Source organism: Suncus etruscus, chromosome 2 (genome assembly GCF_024139225.1).
Source record: "Suncus etruscus isolate mSunEtr1 chromosome 2, mSunEtr1.pri.cur, whole genome shotgun sequence".
Classification (NCBI taxonomy): domain Eukaryota; kingdom Metazoa; phylum Chordata; class Mammalia; order Eulipotyphla; family Soricidae; genus Suncus; species Suncus etruscus.
Window position 1 is genome coordinate 46,495,036 of NC_064849.1, and position 21,471 is coordinate 46,516,506.

At 33.2% G+C, this 21,471-nt stretch overlaps 1 non-coding gene across 1 annotated transcript; it reads left to right on the forward strand.

Moving 5' to 3' along the window:
* Positions 1–21,058: 21,058 nt before the first annotated feature.
* Positions 21,059–21,164, forward strand: LOC126002323 (U6 spliceosomal RNA). The gene has a single exon (XR_007493065.1). It is a non-coding gene; the product is annotated as a U6 spliceosomal RNA (small nuclear RNA).
* Positions 21,165–21,471: the final 307 nt, after the last annotated feature.

Genomic DNA, 21,471 nt, shown 5'->3' on the forward strand with positions numbered 1-21,471 from the left:
ACTGAATGTTAAATTAAGTGCCTATCTAAACTAATGTTCTTTTTAAAGGAAATATATTCTACAGACAAATGGAAAGATAACATTACAGAGAAGTGCCCCAATATAAAAATATATCATTTTGTAACTTAAGTATAAAAATAATTCTATTTGTAATTTCCCTACATATCACAAACAGAACAATATCTGGATTATTCTGAGAGGTAAGGTATGTTAGCTCATATTGATTTAAAACAATGGTAGTAGCACTAGTTACCAAATAAGCTTCTGCAGTCATGGCGTTTTCTTAAAGAAACTTATTCAATTATTGGCTATGCCACACTTGGCTTCCTCTTCAGATTAAGTGCATTATATTGCACCACTTTGGATGCACCCCATTGCCTCTGCTTTGAGACTCTCAGAGGGAATAACAAAAAACGCTTTTCTAACCTTGGGAAAGGGCATTCAAAGGATTACTGTTAACTTTTCACTATATAGCAAACTATCATTTCTATTGAGATTCATAAATGATCATACATTCTTCAAATAAAATGATTTTTGGTTATTGTAATTTTAGAATACAAAGAAATAAAACAAGATAAATACACTTAACTTTGTTATTATATTTTCTTAGTAAAAATAAATATAAAATATTCATTTGAATGAAACTTAAAATTCACAAAACCCTAAACTTAGGTTATTATTTATAGTAGCTGATTATAAATATATTGACGAATTTTTATGTTCTTAAATATGAAAAATATTTATTGTGAATTTTCTATATTAGCAAGTTTCTTTTGTGGCTATTTATAAATGTTTACAACAATGTATATGTAAAGTAACAATTTTGAACTCCTTCAGAGATTTGATAAACAGTTCCAAGATATTTTCAAGTTAATACTTAAAAATTAACTTGTCTATAGAGATTTTAAGCATACTGCTTTTAATATTCAGGATATAAGTTTAAATAATACATTGTGATATAAGTAATTTTGTTCATTTTAGATCATTAAAATATTTTTCTTTTAGAAATACATGATCTATATGTCACTTATAATAGAACTTTGAATTCAATAGCATCATATAATTTACTGTGATTTTATTGAATAGAGTAATTTCACAATATTAGAAATTTTATTAAACACTTATATTAATATGTGATTGTCAACAATGAGTTACACAGAGCTTTTAAACTATTACTTCCATTATTCTGATGCTAGCTATGGGTTTGTTGCAAATGACCTTCCCTATATTGAGATATGTTCATCCTATCCCTAGACTTTTGGGATTTCTTTTATCATGAATGGATGTGAAATATTTTTAAAACATTTCTTTGCATCAATTAATATGAATATATGCTTTTTTATCTTTCATTTTGTTGATGTATTGTAATGCATTGACTGATTGGTATATAATAAACCATCCTTGCCAAATGGAATCAGTCTCACATAATTTTTATATAGATTTTTTATATATTGTTAAATTTGTTTCAGTAAGATTTTGTTGAGTACTTTTGCAATTGTATAATAAATCCATAAGAATTTAGTATACTTTTTTCTTCAGTAATGGCTATATACTATTTTATTAAGGTAATACAGGCTTAGAAATTGCTAAGAATAATGTTATTTGATGTTGGAAGAATTTTAGTAGTATACATAATAAGTACACTTTGAAAGTTGGTGGAACTAAATCTTGAATTCATCTGTACCTAAGATTATATTTCAAGAAATATTTTAAAATATATTTACTAATAATTGCTTTGTTAAGACTCTATTCATTTCTTCAAATAACAAATCAATACAACAAATTAGCCTATTGCAATGTCATATAATACATTTTATTTCTATAAGTAAATTATAAACTTGAATATATATATGTACATAGCATTTACAGTTGTGTCCAAAACCCAAGTACCTAGAATCAAGTGCCTAGAATCAATTAAATGAAGAAAGGTAAAGACATATGTTGTTAGGAAAATGCCATAGTAACATGGAAAAATAATAATAGTAAAGAGGAAAAGAATAAAATAAAATGGATCTGTTGAGAGATGGTGGACTGGATAAGTTGATCGCTTTGCATGCAAGCAGTCAATCTGCAATTGATCCCTGACATCCCATATGATCCCCAGAGCACTCTAATAGTGATGTTTGAAGGCAGAGTCAGGAGTAACTCCTGAGCATCACTGGGTATGACCAAACAACAAACAAAAATTAGAAAGAAAATAAATTTAATCCCTGTATCATCTCATATACAAAAATCAATTCAAAGTGACCTTGATATTAAATAAGAATCTATAAAATACATTGCAGAAAACCTTGTACAATTCTCAATAATGTAAACTTCAGCGATAATACCAATGATTCAATTCCATTGACAAAGAAAGCAAAAGTAAATAGAAATAAATGGCATGTGGTGAGGGGCAAGAAGGTTTTGCTATACTACAATAAAGAAACTGATTAAAATAAAAGATACACTATTGAATGCAGGTAAGTATTGTATTTCAGCATATATCTGCTTAGGAAGGGATCATGCTAAAGAAAATAAATCAACATAAGAACAAACTAGATAATTTTGTATGTGCAGAATAAAGAAGCAAAGCTAGACAGTGGGAAGTATACAGTGTAACAAAACTGAAAATATGGAGATCAGAGGGTAGGGGACTGGGAATAGAAATTAGAAAGAAATTGTATACTAGAGATGCATAGGACTATAATAGAGAATCTTTAGGTGCTGTAAAGGAGGTGTAGCAAAATGGAACAAAACAACTTAACTATAAGTAATAGAAGAAATCTTTAAGGAGTCAGGGTTTCAGGTGAGAAAGGAAGCATTTTGTTCCATATTTTCTAAGATGTTTATATAACATATAGATGCTTACTGCTTTTTATGATTTGGTGCTATTTTATTGCTAAACATAAAGCCACCAGGGACTGGAGTGACAGTAACTGGTTCAATCTCCAGAACCTCTCATAGCACTGCTCTCTGTACTGGTAAAGGCCTCCTCAGCATCATCTGGCCCTGGAGATTGCAGAGTACTATTCAGAAGGCTTCTACTGTCATGGGCCGGAAGAGGGCCACCCATGTTCATCCATCCTAGTATTGTACTGTAGCCTGATTGACCTTAAATACCACTTGGAATGCAACAGCCTCACCCTAAATAAATAAATAAATAAATAAATAAATAAATAAATAAACAAACACGTGAAAATATTTTAAATGTTATTTCACCAATTATAAATATAACGAGATAGATATAAAATATATAATTTCTAATGTCCATACATGCTATATATTTGTATATGAAAAATAATTATAAAAATTAAATAAATTACACAATATAGCTACTTTAAAATGATTTTTCCTAAAACTCTAAAGCTCAATCTCAAAAAAGCAACCAGCTTTAAAGCTAGAGAAATAATAAAGCAGTATATTGCTTGCCTTGTATGTAATCAACCTGTACTCAATTCCAGCATCCCATATCTTGTTCTCTGGAGCACAACAAAGAGTTAATTCCTGAGTGAGGAGACTGAGCATAACCCAGTGTGTCCCCCAAACAAAACAAATGATATAATCAACCAGTTTTCTTTTTTTATATCATATCACAAGATACAGAAAAAAGTTTTAGATATTTATTTGTCTATGAAAATTCAGTATTATGTTCTCTAAGTCTACATTTTGATACTCTTTTCTATGGCTGCACATCAAAGTCTAAATGAAGGAACCAGATCAATAAACACAGCGGTAGGGCCTTTGCCTTCCATGAGGCAGAATCAGAAAAGACCTGGATTAGATCCCAGGTATCCCATATGATCCCCTGAGTCTGCCAGGAGCAATTTCTGAGCACAGAGCTAGAAGTAACTCCTGAATGTTGCAGGCCCAAAAACTCAAAAGAAAATAAAACTTGTAAATGATATGGAAAGCTTATAAAAATGAAATTTTAAATATCACAATATGAAAATGCCTCTACTGAGAGGTTTCCTTTTTATTAAAGACTTGCTTTGATTTAAATATTTACATTCAGAACAAAAGAAAAAACATCAGTATAAATCATATTATAATGTATAAAGTACTTAACAAAACATTAAAGCCAAATTAGAAGGACTATCATTAAAGAAACATTAGCTATAGTTGTAGTAGGATTTTCATTTTGTTCTTGTTTGGGGTCCAAACACAATAATGCTCAGGCTTACTCCTCCTTATGGGGCTCAGGGCTATTCCATTGGAATTTGAAAACTATGTGTGAGAGTATATAATATATACACAATATATTTGTACAAGATTGTCATTATGTTTAAAAATGCATAACATTTTGTGTTTGAATGTCTGGTAAAATAATACATTTCTAGGTATTGAATAGCAAATAAATTAGGAATTACTATGGCACTACTCAATATATTTAATTTCCAGTGTATTTTTATCTTATATTTATTCTTATTCTATGATTCATTTTACATGACAAAGTTCATAGTATATTTATGCCTATTTAATAATAGTTAAATCTGTTAGTTAACATTTTATGAAGCTATGTCACTTTACATGTTTTTGTCAATACTGTATTTCTAATAACCAGTATCTTGTTACCACTACTTATAGTCCTTCTGCATTTTTGAAAGAATAATGTAATTCTTGAGAGAAGAGATTTATTAGGCAAAGCATCTTTTAATTTTCTTTCTGATTATGCTACACCTTTCTTTTCTGAACCCCACACTCCTGATAGGGTTTCACAAATTAAACATTTTCTGTAAATCATATATTATTAAAATACTTTCAAAAATCTGTTCAGAAAGTCTTTCTTGTTATGCCTTTGCAGTGAATGTTTCTTTTGAATCTGAGATTATGTTTCTATTTCAAAATACATTCAAATTAATAGAGATTTAATGAAGTATAATATATTATACAAAGTTAATTATGGTAAGTAAATGTCATTGTCTTTTCTTTTTACTTTAAAAATAAAGCCACACACAAATGAAATTAATATTTATTTCTAATGTTCAGTTAATTAATGAATCTATTTATGTAATTTTTAAGAGTCACTGTAAAAATGAGATTAAATTAGTTTAAATTAGCAATACAAATTGGATATAGATGTTGCATTTGCCCTTGTGGCATGGACTATAAAATATACTTTATAAATTTTAATGCAAAATATTTCAAGTTTAGCTTAATTACATTAATGTGCTAAAAGTCAATCACTTTGTATTCATGTCTTATTATGCATTGAAAACACCTTTAAAGTGAACACTGAAAAAGTGTACAGGTCATGATTAAAACTCAGTAATGAAAGCAAGTGACTGGAAAATTAAAATTAATTTTATGTGTTGCTATTGTGAAGGTTAATTTTTTCAAGTTAAGCATTCTGTTCTCTTAATATAATTAGTGTATATTGATGGACATGTGTTAATTTTCTTAGCAAGAAATCATACTTATTCAGCATTTTCCACAATTTTATAATCAAAATATGCAAAATATCTGTAAGGTAAAAATAAATTTATAATATAAATTATTATACTTTATTTCTACTTATATATAAATATACTTAAAGGTTAATACAATAAGTCTACACATGTATACTGATTTTGATATTTATTGAATAAATAAATAATATACTCCAGAATTATATATTTATAACAAAATGGATTTATAAATATTTTGTATTTATTTAATATTATAAAAATTGAAAATATCTCTAAAATAATTGAGGACAGTTTTGAAACTCTGGAAGATTAGAATCTAAGAAGAAATCTATTGATGATGTTTATAGTGAATCCTACCAAAGATACATAATGATTTTTATATGCTTTACTGTTTTTATTATTATTGCCATGCTTATATTTTAGTTTAAATATAAAATTTTGTGTATATATGCATCAGACCAAAATTACCACAAATATTACTGATATATTACATCTTAATTCAAGTAACATTTACATGCTTTAGGGGATGTTTTCTGAGCTTTCAGAATATGTAACCATACACTGGAGCCACCCATTCATACTTATTCATAATTGCCTTTCACTAAACACTTTCCCTTCTTTCATTTGCCCTGTGGTATGAACTATAAAAACATACTTTTAAATATACATATATATGCTTCTTTATATATATATAAGCTTTATATATATATATATAAACTTTCTTTATTATTTTTTAAGCTTTCTTATTCACTCATCTGTTTGTGGATACTGTATTCTACAGTTGTTCCCAAATCCTTGTTATAGATAATAATGCTTTAGTAAAAATAAATATGTATGTATCTTTACTAAATCAATGTAAATATATGTATTTAGTGAAGGTAAATGTGTGTACCTTTATTATTTTTATAATTAATAGTTACATTTTATTTCTGGTCATTTGATTACAGATCAGTCTTATAGTTGTAAGATGATATATTACTACCATTTCTTATATCATTAAACATCTTGATTACAAATATGATTGTGATTAGGTTTCAGTCACATAAAGAACAACCGCTTTCACAAGTGCAACATTCCCACCACCAATGTCGCAAATCTTCCTCCATCCCATCCCACCCCCACCTGTACTCTAGACAGGCTTTCCAGTTCCCTCATTCATTCACATGGTTATGGTAGTTCTCAGTGTATATTTATAGAACTGCACTCACAAATCTTTGTGGTGAGCTTTATTAAGTGAGCTGGAAGTTCCAGCTCTCCTCTCATTCAATTCTCCTCTGAGAATTGTTACAAAAATGACTTTCATTTTTCTTAAAACATATAGATGAGTGGGACTATTCTGCGTCTATCTCTCTCCCTCTGATTTATTTCACTCAACATGATAGATTCCATGTACATCCATGTATAGGAAAATCTCATGACTTCATCTCTCCTGACAGCTGCATAATATTCCACTGTGTATATGTATCACAGTTTCTTTAGCCATTCATCTGTTGAAGGGCATCTTGGTTGTTTCCAGAGCCTGTCTATTGTGAATAGTGCTGAAATAAATACAGGTGTGAGGAAGGGATTTTTGTATTGTATTTTTGTGTTCCTAGGATATATCTCTAGGAGTGGTATAGCTGAATCAAATGGAAGCTCAATTTCCAGTTTTTGGAAGAAACTCCATATCACTTTCCATAAAGGTTGGACTAGACAGCATTCCTACCAGCAGTGGATAAGAGTTTCTTTCTCTCTACATCCCCGCCAGCACTGATTGTTCTCATTCTTTGTGATGTGTGCCAATCTATGTGGTGTGAGATGGTATCTCATCATTGTTTTGATTTGCATCTCCCTGATGATTAGTGATGAGGAGCATTTTTTCATGTGCCTTTTGGCTATTTGTATTTTTTTTATCAAAGTGTTTGTCCATTTCTTCTCCCCATTTTTCGGTGGGATTAGATGTTTTCTCTTATAAAGTTCTGTCAGTGCCCTGTATATTTTGGATATTCGCCCCTTATCTGATGGTTATTAGGTGAATAGTGTATCACACATGGTGGGTAGCTCTTGTAGGCTGGGCACTATTTCTTTTAAGGTGCAGAAGCATCTCAGCTTAATGTATTTTCATCTGTTTATCTCTGCTTCCATTTGATTGGAAAGTGCAGTTTCTTCCTTGAAGATGCTTTTAGTCTCAATGTCATGAACTGTTTTACCTGCGTTTTTTTCTATATACCTCTGACATCAAGGTCTTTAATCCATTTGAATTTTACCTTCGTACATGATGTTAAATGGGGGTCTATGTTGGATTTTTTGCAAGTGGCTAACCAGTTCTGCCAGGACCACTTGTTGAAGAGGTTTTCCTTGCTCCACTTAGAATTTCTTGCTCCTTTGTCAAAAATTTGGTGCTTATATACCTGGGGAACTTTCTCTGAGTACTCAAGTTTATTCCACTGATCTGAGGGTCTGTCTTTATTCCAATACCATGCTGTTTTGATAACTATTGCTTTGAAGTACAGTTTAAAGTTGGGGAATGTAATGCCTCCAATATTCCTTTTTCCTAGGAATGCGTTAGCTATTTGAGGGTGTTTATTGTTCCAAATGAACCTCATAAGTGTTTAATTCACTTTTTTGAAGAATGTCATGGATGTGTTTAGAAGGATTGCATTAAATCTGTATAGTGCTTTGGGGAGTATTGCCATTTCAATGATGTTAATCCTGCCAATCCATGAGCAGGGTATGTGTTTCCATTTCCATGAGTCCTCTCATATCTTGGAGCAGAGTTTTATAGTTTTCTTTGTATAGATTCCACATCTTTAGTCAAGTTGACTCCAAGATATTTGAGTTTGTGTGGCACTAATGTGAATGGGATTGCCTTTTTCAGGTCTATCTCTTCCCTATCATTATAGGTGTATAAAAAGGCCATTGATTTCTGTGTGTTAATTTTGTAGCCTGCCATCTTGCTATATGAATCTATTGTTTCTAAAAGCTTTTTGCTTGTGTCTTTGGGGTTTTCTAAGTAGAGTATCATGTCATCTTCTAACAGTGAGAGCTTGACTTCTTCATTTTCTATCTTGATTCCCTTGATATTTTTTCTGCCTGATAGCTATAGCAAGTAGTGTTGAGAGCAGACAACCTTGTCGTACTAAACTTTAGAGGTATTCCTTTTAGTTTTTCTCCATTGAGGATAATATTTGCCCCTGGCTTTTGGTAGATGGCCTTAACTATATTGAGAAAGGTTCCTTTCATTCCATTCTTGCTGAAAGTTTTCATCAAGATTGGATGTTGGACCTTATCAAATGCTTTCACTACATCTATTGATATAATGTGATTTTTTTCTTGTTGATGTTTTGTATTATGTTGATAGATTTATGGATGTTAAGCCATCCTTGCATTCCTGTGATGAATCCTACTTGATCATAGTGTATGATCTGCTTGATGATGCATTGGATCCTATTTGCAAGGATTTTGTTGAAGAATTTTGCATCTGCATCATCAGGGATATTGGTCTATAATTTTCTTTTTTTTTTTTTTTGGAAGCATCTCTGTCTGGTTTTGGTATCAAGGTGAAGTTGACTTCATAAAAGCTTTTTGGGAGTGTTCCCGGTTTTTCAATTTCATGGAAGAGCCTGGCTAGAATTGGTAGTAGTTCCTTTTGAAAGGTTTGAAAGAATTCATTAGTAAATCCATCTGGGCCTGGGCTTTTCTTTTTAGGTAGACATTTTATTGCAGTTTCAATTTTCTAAATAGTGATAGGGGTGTCTAAATATGCTGCATCATCCTTACTTCACAGGAAGATTATACGTGTCCAAAAATTTATTCATTTCTTCCAGGTTTTCATGTTTAGTAGCATGAAGTTTCTCAAATATTCTCTGATTACACTTTGGAAATCTGCAATATATGTTGTGACCTCTCCCTTTTTATTTCTAATACAGGTTATTAGTTCTCTCTCTCTCTCTTTGTAAATTTTGTCAATGTTCTATCAATCTTGTTTATTTTTTCAAAAAACCAACTCTGCTTTTGTTGATCTTTCTGATTGTTTTTTGGGTTTCCACTTCATTGATTTCTGCTTTCAGCTTTATTTCCTCCTGTCTCCCTATTTTTCAGTCGTTTTCTTGAGCACTTTCTAATTCTATGAGCTGTGTCATTAAGTTTTTCAGGTATGCCGCTCTCCTTCCTGACGTGTGCTTTCAAAGCTATAAATTTTCCTCTCAGTACTGCTTTTACTGTGTCTCATAGATTCTGGTAGTTTGTGTCTTCATTATCATTTGTTTCCAGGAAAAGGTTTGATTTTCTCTTTGATTTCATCTCAGAACCATTGGTTGTTCAGTAGCAGGCTGTTTAATTTCCAATTGTTAAAGTTTTTCTCCTGTGTCCCTTTGTTGTTCACATCTACATTCACAGCCTTTTGGTAAGTGAAGTTAGCCTGCAAAATATCTATCCTCTTGATTTTATGAAGTATGTTTTATGAGTCAGCATGTAGTCTATCCTGGAGAATGACATATTTGGAGGTGGAGTGTCATATATGTAGATAGATAGATAGATAGATAGATAGATAGATAGATAGATAGATATTAGTCCTCTTTCTTTCATTACTCTTTTCAGGGCTAGTATGTGGGGTATCAGTCTGGTTGACCTATCAAGTGTTGCAGGGCCGTGTTGTGGTCTCCCACAATTTTGTGTTATTTATCTCTTCTTTCAAATTTGTCAAGTTGTGCCAACACCACTTGTTGAAGAGGCATTCTTTGTTCCATTTAGGATTTCTTGCTCCTTTATCAAAAATTAGGTAATTGTATATCTGGGGAACATTCTATGAGTATTCAAGCCTATTCCACTGATCTGAGGGCCTGTCTTTATTCCAATACCATGTTGTTTTTAATAACTATTGCTTTGTAGTACAGTTTAAAGTTAGGGAAAGTAATTTCTCCCATATTCTTTTTCCCAATGATTGCTTTAGCTATTCTAGGGTGTTTATTGTTCCAAATGAATTTCAAAAGTGCCTGATCCACTTCTCTGAAGAATGTCATGGGTATCTTTATAGGGATTGCATTAAATCTGTACAGTGCCTTGGGGAGTATTGCCATTTTGATGATCTTAATCCTGCAATCCATGAGCAGGGTATGTGCTTCCATTTCCGCTTGTCTGCTCTTATTTCTTGGAGCAGAGTTTTATAGTTTTATTTGTATAGTTCCTTCACATTTTTAGTCAAGTTGATTCCAAGATATTTGAGTTTGTGTGTCACTATTGTGAATGGGGTTGTTTTCTTAATGTCCATTTCTTCCTTATTACTATTGGTGTATATAATGGCCATTGATTTTTGTGTGTTAATTTTGTAGCCTGCCAACTTGCTATATGAGTCTATTGTTTCTAGAAGCTTTTTCATAGAGACTTTAGGGTTTACAAGGTAGAGTATCATGTCATCTGCAAACAGCAAGAGCTTGACTTCTTCCTTTCCTATCTGGATTCCCTTGATATCTTTTTCTTGCCTAATCGCTATAGCAAGTAATTCCAGTGCTATGTTGAATAGGAGTGGTGAGAGAGGACAGCCTTGTCTTGTGTCAGAATTTAGAGGAAAGGCTTTCAGTTTTTCTCCATTGAGGACAATATTTGCCTCTGGCTTGTGGTAGATGGCTTTAACTATATTGAGAAAGGCTCCTTCCATTCCCATCTTGCTGAGAGTTTTGATCAAGAATGGGTGTTGGAACTTATCAAATGCTTTCTCTGCGTCTATTGATATGATCATGTGATTTCTATTTTTCTTGTTGATGTTGTGTATTATGTTGATAGATTTATGGATGTTAAACCATCCTTGCATTCCTGGGATAAAACCTACATGATCATAGTGGATGATCTACTTAATGAGGTACTGAATCCTATTTGCCAGGATTTTGTTGAGGATCTTTGTATCTGCATTAATCACCAATATTGGTCTGTAATTTTCTTTTTTCGTAGCATCTCTGTCTGGTTTAGGTATCAAGGTGATGTTGGCTTCATAAAAGCTATTTGGAAGTATTTCCGTTTGTTCAATTTCATAAAGGAGTCTTGCCAGGATTGGTAGTAGTTCCTCTTGGAAAGTTTGAAAGAATTCATTAGTGAATCCATCTGGGCCTGGGCTTTTGTTGTTGGGCAGACCTTTGATTACCTTTTTAATTTCATCAATAGTGATAGTATTTTTTTTTAGATATGCTACATCATCTTCCTTCAACCGTGGAATATTATAAGAGTCCAAGAATTTATCCATTTCTTACAGGTTCTCATTTTTAGTGGTGTAGAGTCTCTCAAAGTAGTTTCTAATTACCCTTTGAATCTTTGCCATATCAGTAGTGATCTCTCCTTTTTCATTCCCAACACGAGTTATCAAGTTTATCTCTCTCTCTCTTTCTTTGATAGTTTTGCCAGTGGTCTATCAATCTTGTTTATTTTTTTAAAGAACTAACTTCTGCTTTTGTTGATTGTTCACATTGTTTTTTGGGTTTCCTCTTCGTTGATTTCTGCTCTCAGCTTTGTTATTTCCTTATGTCTCCCTATTTTTGTGTCCTTTTGTTGAGCACATTCTAGTTCTATGAGCTGCGTCATTAAACTACTCAGGTAAGCCCCTTCTTCCTTCCTGATGTTTGTTTGCAAAATTATAAATTTTCCTCTCAGTACTGCTTTTGCTGTGTCCCATAAGTTCTAATAGTTTGTGTCATTTGTTTCCAGGAACCTTTTGATTTCCTCCTTGATTTCATCTCGGACCCACTGGTTATTCAATATGAGGCAGTTTAACTTTCAGGTGTTAAAGTTTTTCTTCTGTGTTCCTTTGGAATTCACAAATAATTTCAGAGCCTTGTGGTCAGTGAAAGTAGCCTGCAAAATTTCTATTCTCTTGATATTATGGAGGTATGTTTTATGTGCCAGCATGTAGTCTATCCTGGAGAATGTCCCATGTACATTGGAGAAGAATGTGTATCCAGGTTTCTGGGGATGGAGTGTCCTATATATATCCACTAGGCTTCTTTCTTTCATTTCTCTCCTCAGGTCTAGTATATTCTTTTTGGTTTTCAGTCTGGATGACCTATCCAGTGTTGACAAAGCCGTGTTGAGGTCTCCCACAATTATTGTGTTGTTATTGATATTATTTTTCAGATTCGTCAACAATTGTATTAAATATTTTGCTGTACCCTCATTTGGTGCATATATGTTTAGGAGAGTGATTTCTTCCTGCTCTACATACCCCTTGATTAATATAAATTGTCCATCTTTTTCCCTTAGAACCTTCCTGAATATAAAATTTGCATTATCTGATATTAGTATGCCCACTCTAGCTTTTTTATGGGAATTGTTTGTTTGGATAATTTTTATCCAGCCTTTTATTTTGAGTCTTTGTTTGTTCTGACTACTCAGGTGCGTTTCTTGTAGGCAGCAGAAGGTTGGATTGAGTTTTTTGATCCATTTAGCCACTCTGTGTCTCTTAACTGGTGCATTTAGTCTATTGATGTTGAGAGAAAGAATTGTCCTGGGATTTAATGCCATCTTTATATTTAATTTGGTGTGTCTTTTGGTTAGTCTTGTCTTAAATTAGGTCTTTCATTTTCTCTCTTAAGACTAGTTTTGAGTCTCTAAAGTTTCTGAGCTTTTTTTTTTGTCTGTGAAACCATGTATTCTTCCATGAAACTGGAAAGTAAGTTTTGCTGGGTATAGTATTCTAGGTGAAGCATTCAATTCATTCAGTCTTATCACAATATCCCACCACTGCTTTCTGGCCTTGAGTGTTTCTGGTGACATTTCTGCTGTAAATCTCAAGGATGCTCCCTTGAATGCAATTTCCCTTTTTGATCTTGCTGTTTTCAGAATTCTGTCTCTATCTGTGTGATTCGTCATAGTGACTAGGATGTATCTTGGGGTTTTTTTGGGGGGTCTCTTTTGGTTGGTACTCTTCGAGCATGCAAGATTTGATCACATATATTCTTTAGCTCTGGAAGTTTCTCTTTAATGATGTTCTTGACCTTTGATTCTTCCTGAAAATTTTCTTTCTGGGTCTCTGGGACTCCAGTGATTCTTAAGTTGTTTCTGTTGAGCTTATCATAGACTTCTATTTTCATCTGTTCCCAATCTTTGACTAATTTTTCCATTGTCTGTTCATTTGCTTTAAATTTTTTCCAATCTTTTCTGCTGTATGGAATTGTTTTTTATCTCATCTTCCACAGCACCAAGTCTATTCTCAGCTTCTATTACCCTGTCCAAGTGCTTATCCATTTTATCATTCACTTCATTTACTGAGCTTTTCAGGCCTGTTACTTGACATGTTATTTCAGTTTGGAGTTTTGTGATTTCTGTCTTCATATTTTCTTGTTTCTTATTAGTGTTCTGTTCAACTCAATCCATGGTTTCTTTGAGTTTTTTGAGCATCTTCTATATTGCTTGTCTAAAGTCCTTATCTGAGAGTTAATTAGTTGGTTGGTCATTATCTGGTCATCAGAATTGTCATCTTTATTCTCTATGTCTGATGCTGGCCTGCATTGTTTCCCCATTGTCACACTTGTATTGTGGGTTTTTCTACGTGTTGTGGTGGTATTCATTGGCTAAATGATTTACGCAGCCACACTCCTCTGGCTCCACCCTTTCTGGGTGGGTTGACTTGCCCCCAAGGTAGGGGAGTCCTCCGTGGATGAAGCCTCTCACAGGATCAAATCTTAATCCTGAGAATGTAGCAGAGAAGACATTCCGGAGAGAAATGCTGAGCTTCAGTGATCCAGCAGAGTTCTTAGTGTGATTTTTTTCTTCTTGTTGCGATGGTGTTCTTTTCTTTGAAAGAGTGCACAGCTGCATAGTGAAGCGGCAGGACAGGAGACAGACACACAGAGGCAGCACTCACAATTTTTCACAGTCGGGCCCCACTGGACAGGCGTAGTTTTGTAGATTTTCCCAGCCTGATGTCACAAACTGGGGACTTGGCTACTGCAAAGTATTGCTTATAGCCGGTTTTCATGTTATGAAGCAGTTCCTTGGCGTTCCCACTCTAGAATAAGCTTCTGGTAGAGCGAGTTTTCTGGAGCCTCTTTTTGGCCCACTCCCAAGAGTTTCACGCAACAGGACAGGAGATAGACACAGGCAGCACTCACAATTTTTCACAGTCGGCCCCACTGGGCAGTTGTAGTTTCGTAGATTTTCCCAGCCTGACGTTACAAATAGGGGACCTGGCTTCTGCAAAGTACTGCTATAGTCCGTTTTCATGTTATGAAGCAGTTCCTTGGCGTTCCCACTCTAGAATAAGCTTCTGGTAGAGCGAGTTTTCTGGAGCCTTTTTTGGCCCACTCCCAAGAGTTTCACGCAACAGGACAGGAGATAGACACAGGCAGCACTCACAATTGTTCACAGTCAGGCCCCACTGGGTAGGTGTAGTTTTGTAGATTTTCCCAGACTGACATCACAAACAGGGGACCTGGCTTCTGCAAAGTACTGCTATAGTCCATTTTCATGTTATGAAGCAGTTCCTTGGCGTTCCTGCCCTAGAATGAGCTTCTGGGAGAGCGAGTTTTCTGGAGCCTCTTTTCAGCCCACACCCAAGAGTTTCACGTGACAGGACAGGAGACAGACACACACATGCAGCACTAACAATTTTTCTTTTAGATCATTTTCTAATTTTATAAACTGTGTCATAAAGCTGTTTAGGTATGCTCCTTCTTCTTTCCTGATGGTTTCTTGCAAAACTATAAATATTCCTCTCAGGACCACTTTTGTTGTGTTCCATAGATTCTGGTAATTTTTGTCTTTATTGTCATTTATTTCTAGGAAGGTTTTGATTTCCTCTTTGATTTAATCTCAGACCCACTGGTTTTCAGTAGCAGGCTGTTGAATTTCTTTTTTTTATTTTTTGGTTTTTGGGCCACACCCGGTGATACTCAGGGGTTCCTTCTGGCTATGTGCTCAGAAGTCACTCCTGGCTTAGGGGACCATATGGGACACCGGAGGATCAAACTGCTGTCCATCCTAGGCTAGCACTGGCAAGGCAGATACCTTACGTCTAGTGCCACCGTGCCGACCGTGTATTTCTTATGTGTATATTTGCAGTTCTCATCTAATTCCAGAGTCTTGTGATCAGCAAAGGTAGCCTGCAACATTTCTATCCTCTTGATTTTATGGAGGTATTTATTATGTTCCAGCATGAGATCTATCCTGGAGAATGACCCTTGTACAATCGAGAAGAATGTGTGTCCAGGTTTCTGGAAATAAAGAGTCCTATATATATATATATATATATATATATATATATATATATATATATATATATATATATATATATATATATATATAGTAATCCTCTTTCTTCTATTTCTGTTTTCAGGGCTAGTATATTTTTTGGGTTTCAGTCTGGTTGATCTATCACATGTTGACAGGGCTGTGTTGAGTTCTCCCACAATTATTGTGTTATTATTTATCTCTTTTTTTCAAATTTATTATTAATTTTATTAGACAATTTTCTGGTCTCTCATTGGGTGCATATATATATTTAGTATTGTGATTAATTCTTGTTGCACATATACTTTGATTAGTAAGAAGCATCCATCTTTTCCCTTACAACTTTTCTCAGTTTAAATTTGGAATCATCAGATATTAATAGGAAATCCCAGCTTTTTTAAAGTTGTTTATGTGGATGATTTTCCTCTAGCCTTTGATTTTGAGTCTATGTTTTTCTGATTATTCAGGAATGTTTCCTGAGGGCAGCAGAAAGTTGTTTACATCTTTTTGATCCATTTCACTACTCTGCATCTCTTAATTGGTGCATTTAATCTATTGACTTCGTGGGAGATGATTGTCATAGGAGTTAATGCCATCTTTGTGTATAAGTTTGGTGAGTTTGTTGGTCTCTCTTGTCTTAAAGTAGACCTTTCAGTTTTTCCTTTAAGGCTGGTTTTGCATCTGTGAAGTTTTTGAGTTGTTGTTTATCCATGAAGCTATGTATACTACCTTCAAACCTATATGTGAGTCGAGCTGGGTGCATTATTCTAGGTGAAGTCTCCATTTCATTCAGTCTTGTCACAGTCGTCTTCGGGCCTTGAGAGTTTCTTGTGACATGTCTGCTGTAAATCTTATGAATGCACCTTTGAATGTAATTTCCCTTTTTATTCTTGCTGCTTTCAGTATTCTATCTCTATCTGTAGGATTCGTTATTGTGACTAGGATGTGTCTTGGGGTGTTTTTTATTGTTTGTTTGTTTGTTTTTGTCTCTTTTAGCTGGGAATCTTCTAGCATGCAGGATTTGATTGCATGTAGTCTTTAGCTCTGGAAGTTTCTCTGCAATGATGTCTTTGACTGTTGATTCTTCCCCTTCCTGAACCTCTGGGACTTCAATGATTCTTATTTTATTTCTGTTGAGTTTATCAAAGACTTCTATTTTCATCTGTTCACATTCTTTGAGTACTTTTTCCATTGTCTGATCATTTTCCTTAAGTTTCTTTTCCAGTCTCGTCCACTGTTTGGAGTTGTTTTGCATTTAATCTTCCAGTTCACTGATTCTGTTCTTTACTGTTGTTACCCTGCTGGAGTGGCCGTCCACTGAGTTTTTCAGTTCAGCTATCATGTTTTTCAGATCTGTCTTTTCAGTTTTGAGATTTCTGATTTCTGCCTTTGTGTTTTGTTCAGAAAGAGCTATATTTTCTTTGATTTCCATGAGGATCCTTCATATTTCTACTCTAAACTCTTTATCTGAGAGGTTAATCAGATGGGTTTGTATTTTTATGTCATCATATATATATATGATGACATAATATATATATATATATATTCATTCTCTGTGCATGGTGTTTGCCTGCAAGGTTTCCCCATTGTCACACTTGTAGTTTGATTTTTTTCTGTGTGTTGTGGTGGAGTTCATATGTTAGAGAGAGAGCATGGCCACAAAGTGAACTGGACCAGATTGGCCATGCTCTTCTGAATCCTTTGGGATCACAATTTTTCTGTGCCCTTCTCAACCCACTCAGGAGAGGTTCAGAACACGGGACAATTAAAAAAAGATCCACAGGCGACACTCTCGCCGTCTCTCGCAGTTGGTGACCACTAAGCAGGGGCAGATCTCCAGCCTGATGGCACAGACAGAGGACCTGCCTTTTTGCCAGTTATCTCTCTTGCCGGTATTTTTAAAAGGCACTTTTCAAAAATAATTTTTGGCACTGTGGTTTAAAATACTGTTGCTCATAAAGTTTTATTAATAACAATTGACTGTTTCAGCCCCCTCTTATCGTCCAGGTTGAATACTTCTCCATCGTTTTAGTGTTTCTCGTGTTTTATGTTGCCTCTGTCATTTACTATGTTATTAAGATTAGTTTTTCCACTTATGAGAGATATACTCCTGTCTCTCTAACTTCTCTCAGATTGACAATATCAGATGCTTCCATGTAGTAGCAAAATACTTGATTTTATCTTTTTTTTTTTTCTGGCCAATAGTATTACATTAAATATTAACATGGGTACAATAATAGAATATAATAAATTGTGTTAGTTACAGATTTTCCCATAACCAACTATAAATACTGTATTCATCATAATTTATTTTCAATTTCTAATTTAGAAGGCAATGTACTGTGTTTACATTCATAGTTGATTTGTATCTAAAACTCATCTTTGAGTGAGTTTACAAATAATTAAGTTATTTTAAATCTCTAACAGACATCAGAATCTTTTGTCACATAAAATAGAAAAATATTAAAAAAAAACATGTTGGGGTGCCTTTCACACAGCCAATCTGGGATGAATGTTGATTTGATTCCTGTCATCCCATATGATCCCCATGCTTTCCAAGAGCAATTTCTGAGTACAGAGCAAGAAAAACCCTGAGTGCAGCTAGGTCTGACCCCGAAACAAAACAAACAAAAAACCAAGTTGGGGCTGAAACTATAAAAGTAAAAGGAGGGCATTTACCCAAGCCAACACAGACTCTATCTCCGGTATCTCATATGGTCCCCAAAGCCTGTCAGGAGTGATTTCTGAGCATAAAGCCATGAATAATTCCTGAGCACCACTGGGTGTGGCACTTCAAAACCCACAAAAATATAAAATAAAATAAAATAAATTAAAATAAAATATGTTATTTAGAGTATAAAGCTTGACCCAGTGATAGGAGGAGGTTTATTCTATGCATGAAAATTAATTAACAGGTTATTAAAATATAATATACTTGATTATAAATGTTAGAAGGTTATCTTTAGAAAATGAAAATTAAATGAGTCTAAAAGCTTGACTGATGGAAATGAATTTTATAAATAAATCCTGGGTCTGGAAAGCTAATACAATGAATAAGGTGTTTTCTTCTTGTCTGGCTACATCAGGTTCATTTTCCAGTACCACATATAATTCTCTGAATACCACAAGTAGTGAACCCTGAGTACTCCTAGAACAGCACATTCCCTAACTCAATTAAACTTAATAAAACATTATGTCTATTCAGTGATATTTTTTCACTCATGAGTACAAATTTCTTTTCATTTGTGTGTCTAAAGCTGAAAATATGACTCCATTTTGGTGGAATCTTATTTTTATGTGATAATATTAAATATTTTATAGAAATATTATTCAAGATTATACTGTTTTTATTAAATTAAACTAACCTAATAAAATTTAAACCACATATTGTAAAAACATGGTCTATATAGTGGAATAAATGGTTTGGAAAAATTATATTTAACGATTTTAAATTTTATTAAATCTAACTTGTATACTTAATTATCAGGTTATTTAAAAGAATATGTCATACAAGAAAGGTCGTTAAATTTTTTTTTGATGGAATTCTTTGTTTACAAGAAGTGAGTTTGTTCCCTGAACTCTATGGGATTAACTCCCAAGCACTAAAATACAATTAGAATCTGTGTACAGCCAGGTGTATCCCTCTCATCCACCATCAAATTAACTTAAAAATTTTTTATGTTTGTTTTTGGGCCAGATCATTTGACACTCAAGGGTTACTCCTGACTATGCTCTCAGAAATTGCTCCTGGCTTGAGGGGACCATATGGGACACGGTGGTATCTAACTGCTGTCTGTCCTAGGCTAGTGCTTGAAAGGCAGATGCCTTACCTCTAGCACCACCGCTCCACGCTCAACTTAAAAAATATTTTAATTTATCTTTTTTTAATCAATATCCACATTCTAAAAGTAAGGTTGTCTCTGATTATAGCATAGTTTGATAAAATAATGCATTATTTGTAATGCAAATTTGTAATCAATATTGAATAAGTTAAATATAAATTTGTTAAACAACACTCTAATAGATACTAATATTTAACAAATAGCACACAGGGAGAGGGGGAAATACAGCAAATTCTCCAGAAATTGATCACTTTAAATGTGATTAAATTGGGGTCTAAGTGGTGATACAGCCATAGAACGTTTGCTTTGCACATGGCTGAACTAGGATGGACGAACCACAGTTTGATCCCCTGAGCATCACCAAGTATGGGCCAAAACTCCCCCAAAATGTGATAAATATATATGAATATATGGTATTTAGTTAAAATTAGTGATGAGAGTGATCACTTTATCACACAAAATAATTGGTCTAATTTCTTAATTTTTTATGTTCATTAACCTTGGAAAAGCATTAGAAAAATCTGTAAACTATATAGACTACAAGTAGCACATAAATTTATGCTAGGTTAAACTAGCTGGGTTTGTTTTGGTTGTGATGTACTATTATATTAGGACAAACTCATGGTTTGCAGAAAAATTTTATTTACATTATACATTTTCCAATGGAAGAGGAATACCATCCTTTAAAAAATAAATCTGTTTTCCTATATACAACAAGCTAAACACAGAGGGGAACAGTTACACTAGCACTCTGGGAGCAAAGGAGGGAAATATGGGATACATGCTCGGAAAAGGGGTGGAGGAAGGATAACCCTGGTGGTGGGAATGGCCCTGATTCATTATTACTATGTAACTTAAATATTACTGTGAAAGATTTTTTATTCATTTTTGGTTACAATAAAAATTATTTTGAAAAAATAAAATAAAAAATAAAAGGCCAACTTTAAAGGAGAGATGAATATATTACCTCAGCACAAAATAAATGATCAGAAATAAAAAAGATATTTTCAAGGATGTGTTGATTCCTTCAAATAAATAGAGATAAATTAAAATATTTAAAATTTATAATTATATGAATTAAGTTGTTTCTCAGGTGTAATACATGTAATTGGTATATTTTGCCATATTTACCACATGTACTTATTAACTCTACATTAATTTTAGTTCAATTATCCCTTCAAACATAGAATTAAATTTAAGAATTATAATTTCTCTAGATAATTAGAAATAAGTATGTTGTTAGTCCACAATGAGTTTATTAAAAGCATAAGCATTTTAAACTACTTTATTTAGAACAATCTTCAAAGGAAATAACTATTCAATTAGTATCTGAAAATAGAGAATATTCCCCATGACATTTTTATTACTATTAGAATGTAATTGAGATCATAGATCAACATGTCAGTACACCAACAATCCTGAATATAGTGATTTACAAATGAAATAAATATGGGGGTATCTCAATATGAAGTTAGACTGCTTTATTTATTGGTAAGATATTTTTCTTATATGACAAATACAAATTACATTTTAAACAGCAATTAGACAAGTAAGATGAATCAAATTAAATACAGAAAGAAAAAGTAAATTTAAAAATATCTCTAATTTCAGAAGGGTTAATCTATATAGAAAACCCTAGTGATCACTTTGGCAGCACATACATTCAAATTGGATCTATACAGGGATGATTAACATGGCCCCTGACAAGAATGACACTCAAATTTTTAAAGTGTTTCATATTCTTAAGACTCACAAAGAAAGGGAGAGAAAGAAATATAATAAAAAAATTAGAAATGAAAAGAAGGATATTACTACAAGAATACAGAAATACAAAGGGTTATCAGCAATTACTTTGAGAATCTTTATTTTACAAACAAGAAATCTTGGGAGAAATGGATAGATATTTGGGCACTACAACCTTCCAAGACTGAACCAGGATGGTTTAGAATATATAAACGTAACTATTACAGTCCAGGAAATTGAAATGTTAATCATATAGCTATAATCATATAGCTTTCTAAAAACTAAAGCCAAATGTAGATGGATTCACT